Genomic DNA, 6,010 nt, shown 5'->3' on the forward strand with positions numbered 1-6,010 from the left:
CAGGGTCCTGGGATCGAGCCCCGCATCTGGCTCTCTGCTCAGCAGAGAGCCTGCTTCCCCTCCTCTCTCTCTCTGGCTGCCTCTCTGCCAACCTGTGATCTCTGTCTGTCAAATAAATAAATAAAATCTTAAAAAAAAAAAAATTCTCTCTCTCCCTCACCCTCTGCCTCTCTCCACTTCTTCTTTAATAAATAAATAAATAAACAAACAAACAACAAATAAATAAAATTCTGTCCTCGGCCGAGTTTATTACTTATTGGCCTTAACAACAAAAGTGCAATATTATTGACAGAGGGGACAGAGGCCTCTTCCCCAGAGACTCCTTGAGCTGATACCAGCATCTCGGCGGGGCACTGGGTATTCTTGGTAATGAACGTGCTCCCGAGAGGCAGGAGGCTGGGTACATATCCCATCCAGCTGAGGCTCCAGGACCATGTGTATTGCCCTCTACCCCGGGGACACAGTGCCCATTGGCCCCTGGACCAGACTGGTCTGGCCATAGCCTCCCTTCCCAAACAGCTTGTCTTTGGACTGATTTCCCCATGACTGGGTCCCCTCATCCCCAGGTTTTAAAAACAAGCACTAAGATTCCAAAACAAATTTCCTCTATAAAAATTAAAACCATCACAATGTTGGTGCAGCTCTTGCCCCTGAACCTTTCTTATGATTTGCAGCTTATAATTATGTAATTATATAATATATAATATTATATATTATATATAATAATATACGTTATGTGTTATGTATTATATTACATGTATTATATATAATTTATATTAATTTAAATTTATACACTATAATTATATATTATATGCAATATATAATATATATTTTATATAAAATATAATTAAATTATGCATTACTAGGAAAGTATATGTTCTGGTAAACTGTAAACCATCAATAAAAAACTTCTAATAAAGCAAAAAACAAACTATTTTAACTGTATATAAATATATATAATATTGCATATATTATATATTTATTTATACATATATATATATAAATTTTTACCCCTTAAATAATCTATTCTGGACAGGAACAATAATAAAAAAGCGCTAAACTGGTGTTCAGCAGATTCTGAGGAAAGGGTCAGCCCCTTCTGCTTGAACATTGAACTATTAGATCAGAGTCACATCTGAAATAACCAGGGCACTAACTCTCACTCTGAAGTTTCCTCTGAAGGGAATGAAAAAGTCAGAAAAGTCGTGCAACCAGCAGTAGAGAGAATTTGAGGCTCTGACCCTGCCTGGCCCTGCGAGGTCACTGGGTCCCCTACTGGTCCCTGCATGCTGGGTAACAGGACAAAGATTGCCCAGAGGATGGTTTTTGTTGTTGTTGTTGTTGTTTATTTTATACTTTTTTGTTGCACAATATCTCATTTCCAGACTATTCTTCATCAGGATAAGATGAGGCAGCTTCCCAATGCTAGAGAGTGGTTTATCTTCTAAGTGATCTATATAAAACCCATCTTTTTCAAAACCGACAGATCTATTCTCTCCCAAGGTTCAACCTGCCCAATGACATCAAGCTTCCCCATCCTTCTCTTGAGGGGAGAATAGTCCAGAGGTTTTAATATTCCCTGATGCCATAGCAAGACTGCACCTGGTGTTGGAATCGCCTCGATCTTAATTTTAACTCTTAGATCCACTAGCTGGGCAACGTGAGGCCAGTTGCTTAACCTCTCTGAGTCTCTGCTCCTTCACAGTGCATACATAGCAATAAGTATCCATCTCGTAGAGGTGTGAGAGTTAAATGAGGAACCCATATGACTCGTGTGTCCGGCAAACACTCCCTATTAGCTGTAGCTGCTATCATAGCGTGTATAGTATTATTAAAAGGGCAAGTGGTTGCTTTACTCCCGTGGCAAACTGATGACCTACAGAAAAATTTGATTATAGTCTTTGTATATTTCATACTGAGGGAGGAAAAACCATTGTAATTCAGTAAAAGAAATGGATTCTGTTTGACAGCTGGTTTAGAGACTCATCTTGGCCACTCATCGGCCACCAGCCTTGGCAAGCAACTTATCTCTGAGAGCCTGCTCCTCTCTTTTCCAGCTGGACCCATCATACCTGCCTCCCAGTCTCACTGAGCTGTTGAAAGGGGACACGAGATGGCCGTGGGTGAAGTGGTTTGGGAAGGGTTTCCAGTATTATCCAGATTGAAAGGTATTATTAGTGGGCTGCAGGAGGCTGGGCTGCTTTGAGCATATTTTGATTTGCATTTGGACTTGGGGGCAGGTGTAAGGGACACCAGTCCTGTTCACTTTTCTAACACTAGAACTCTCCATAGGTATTCAGCATGTTGATTTATTTGGTTGAGAAACCAGCTAGGAATCTTGAACCTCTCTCCTTTGTTTCTCTCCCCTTCCTCCTCCAGGGTTTGCTTTTCCCTCCCATATAGTTTCATTTCACTGTTGGCAGCCACTGTGGATTTCACCTATTGTGAAAAGAATCTGCTCACGTTTAGAGACCATCAGCATGGAATGCTGAAGAAATCACCGCTCTTCTACCTTCGGGGGAGTCGTCGTGGGAACTGTTCTCGGGCAGATATCTGCTCTGCCTTGGAAGGGCAGCCCGCAAAGGAAGGCAGAGAGCAGATAAATGTCTTACTCCTCAACAGACTCCTCTGCAAGGGGGAAAGTCCAGAGTCTTGGATTCCTGGCTTTGATGCTTACCTGGTCCTGTTCCCACCCAATTCTCCAGCCCCATCTAGCCTCTCTGCCTGAGTTCACTCCTTTTGGATGTCTTCTCAGTTTCTGCAATGTGATACCCTCTCTCTTAAATCAGGGCACCCCCTTCCATCACCATGGGTGTCCTAGCTGCAACCTCTGTACTGTTAGGATTTTGCTCTCTGGGTTTGCTTTAGATGTCTTGTTGCTCTTAAGTGGGGTGGATTCTATTTTGGCTGAAGTTGTATGATCACTGGGGTCATTTTCACCGTCCCTGGCAACAATGTTCCTTCTTTCTCTTTCCTTCCCCTTTTAAATAGACTATTTTTTAGAGCAGTTTTAGGTTCACAGCAAAATTGAGGGGAAAATACAAAGAGTTCCCATATGTTGCCTGTATATGCATGACTTCCCCCATTGTCAATAACCGCCTCCTCCCCAGAGTGGTACATTTGTTGCAATTGATAAACTTACACTGATTGACACATTGTCATCCCCCAAAGTCCATGGTTTACATTAGGGTTCACTCTTGGTGTTGTATGACTTTGAACAAATGTATAATGACACCATTTCACCATACAGTATCATACAGAGTTGTTTCACTGCCCTAACTATCCTTTGTGTTCTGCCTGTTCATCTATCTCCCCTAATCTCCAGCTACCACTGATCTTTTTACTGTCTCCGTAGTTTTGCCATTTCCAAAATGTTGTGTGGTTGGAATCATATTGTACGTAGCCTTTTTTGGTTGACTTCTTTCCCTTAGGAATATGTAGTTAAGGTTCTTCTATATCTTTTTGTGGCTTTTTGGGAGCATTTCTTTTTAGTGAGTAATAATATTGCATTGTCTGAACAAGGAAGGTTGCCCCTTCTTTGAAAATAGCCTGTGATATTTTCCCACCATCCTGCGGTCTCTCCTCCTCCTCTTGCCTGCATCTCTCTCACCAACTGGCTGATCATTCCTCTCCACTCACTGGGATTCACCCCCTGACTCAGTTTCTTTTTTCTCTCACCACCATAATATCTGTACCTGGGTTTCTCAGTTCCTTGACCTTCTCATTTCTAGTTAACCTTCCCTTGCCTTCCTCTGACCACCCACTCCTGTCATCCCACTCAGAGCCCTCCCTTCAACAGAAAGAATCTGCACTCCTAAGAAATCTCAAAACAAGTTTCAAGGCAGTCACTCTCTCAATATCACAGCCTACTTGTTCAAATTCACCCACCACGAGTCTTTGAATTCAGCCCTTCTGAGCCCTTGATCCCATCTCTGTCTCATGGCCCATCAGCCCATCTCGTTTTCCCAGCATCTCTCATAGACTGTAGTTCCTGGGATCCGTCTTCCCATCATGAATCGCACTTCCTTCTGTTATTGACTCCTCCCCAGCAAACCTGATCAGAGCTGAAGATCCTCCCCCTACCTCCTCAGTGCCTGTCCTGAGCCGATCCAAGCTGCTGATTAACAAGCACCCCATGAGGCTGACTGTCGTCCCTTAAAGGTACATCTGAAATCACTCAGGCATACTCACTCTCCTCACAAACCTGTCTCTGATCCTAGTCAGTGTACCTATTTTCTGAAACGACATATCGTACCTTCTCCTGTCTTCAGACCTCCCACCTTCTTTCCCCCAGTTCCGGCCAATGAGGTAGCCTCAAACTCCTTGAGATTAAAGCAGAAGCAAGGCAGCTCCCTCATTTGTTCATCCCAGTCTAGAAACACTTTGAATCTGTACCCAGCTTCTGCTTCCTCTGCCTCTCCCTGCTATTCCTTCCCTGGGCTCGGGATGGGCTCACTTCTCAGGGAGACTGTTCCCCAACTCTCACATCCTTCTCCGGAATCATCAATCCTTTCCACTGCACCCTTCCTTTGTTTTTGTTTCTTGGGAGCTGGGATAGGACACAAGTGGGAGAGTATGATTTACATGAAATACACATATCATATTTATATAAAACAACATGCAAATAACACCTCAGAAATTTATTTTGCGCTCTGTCCCAGTCCATCCTCACCCCCATGGTCAACCATTGTTCTAATTTTCTATCACTGTAGATTAATTTTTTTCCCACTTTTTGACTTCATATAAATGAATTGTATGGTATATACTCTTTTGGGTCTGGCTTTATTTGTTCAATGAAGTATTTTTCATTGTGCGGCTCAGCAGTTCTTATTGCCAGGTGGTAGTCCCTGTAGGAGTATATCACAATTTGTTTACCTATTTCTGGATATACTATCCACAAGGTTGCCCTGGGCATTCCACACAAGTCTTTTTTGTGGACATATGTTTCATTTCTGTCTCATTTCTGGTTGCAGGATGGTGTATGTTTAACTCTTTAAGAAACTACCAACCAGCTCTTTCAAGTGGCTGCACCATTTTGCATACTCACGGAAGCAATGTAGCTAGATGCTTCGCGGCCTCCTCAAATTTAAAATTGTCCATCGTTTTGATCTTAGTGGTTCCAGTGATGTGAAAGGCACTGACAGCACTTGGTGTAAAATTCACCCTTGGAAGAGGTTTGCTGTTGCTGTTATCAGAGAAAGTGCTCAAACATTTTAAATAAAGGGCATCTAAGTTCCTTCTTTCCAGGAGTCATATTTCACTCTTTATTCAAAAGCCGTCCAAAACCATATTATAATAACCCCCAGCATCGACCATGCATCTATTTAAGTATTGTCATATTTAAATAGATGTTCATATATTAATAGATGTCTTGGCTTTATAAAGAGGACAGGGCAGAGTCATCATCAATGTCTCCCAGGGTAAACAACAAGTGCTCAGTAAATAGCAGGGATTTGCTTTTCTCCTGCTGCTGCTGAGAATGTAACCCTCTACCCCACTTTGCCCTGGATCTGTCCCCTTACTCTGGGGACTGCGTTCTCTTTGGGGCTAAGCACCCTCCCCCACCGTGAGGGCCTCAAACCTGGCCCTTGGGACAACAGGTCAGCAGGTCCCCCCCACCAGCACCTTCTCCAATCCACAAATTTGGCTGTCCTTTCCTGGGTACAGCTTCTCTTGGGGGTGGAGGGGAGGAGGGGATCTGGGTGTGGAGGTGCGCTCAGGAATTGATGCCTGAACTAGGCCAAGCAGTTCTGGGCTCTGAGTCTCAGGTGCCCCTGAGCCGGCCCCCAAGGGAAGGACAGAGAGGGACACACTCCTTTTGGCAATGCCTGCACCCCAAGTCCTCCTCCCATTCCTACATTTTCTCCGCCCCGTGCCCAGGCTTAATTACTCCCTCTAGGCCCCTCCCTACTGGTCAGGGCACACTTGGGGGTGGCAAGAACTCTGGGCGCCGCCGCGACATCGCGCTCCCTCCAGTGGATGACAGCGCGTGGCGCGGCGGCTGGCGCGC

This window comes from Meles meles, chromosome 8 (assembly GCF_922984935.1).
Source record: "Meles meles chromosome 8, mMelMel3.1 paternal haplotype, whole genome shotgun sequence".
In the NCBI taxonomy this organism is placed as follows: Eukaryota; Metazoa; Chordata; class Mammalia; order Carnivora; family Mustelidae; genus Meles; species Meles meles.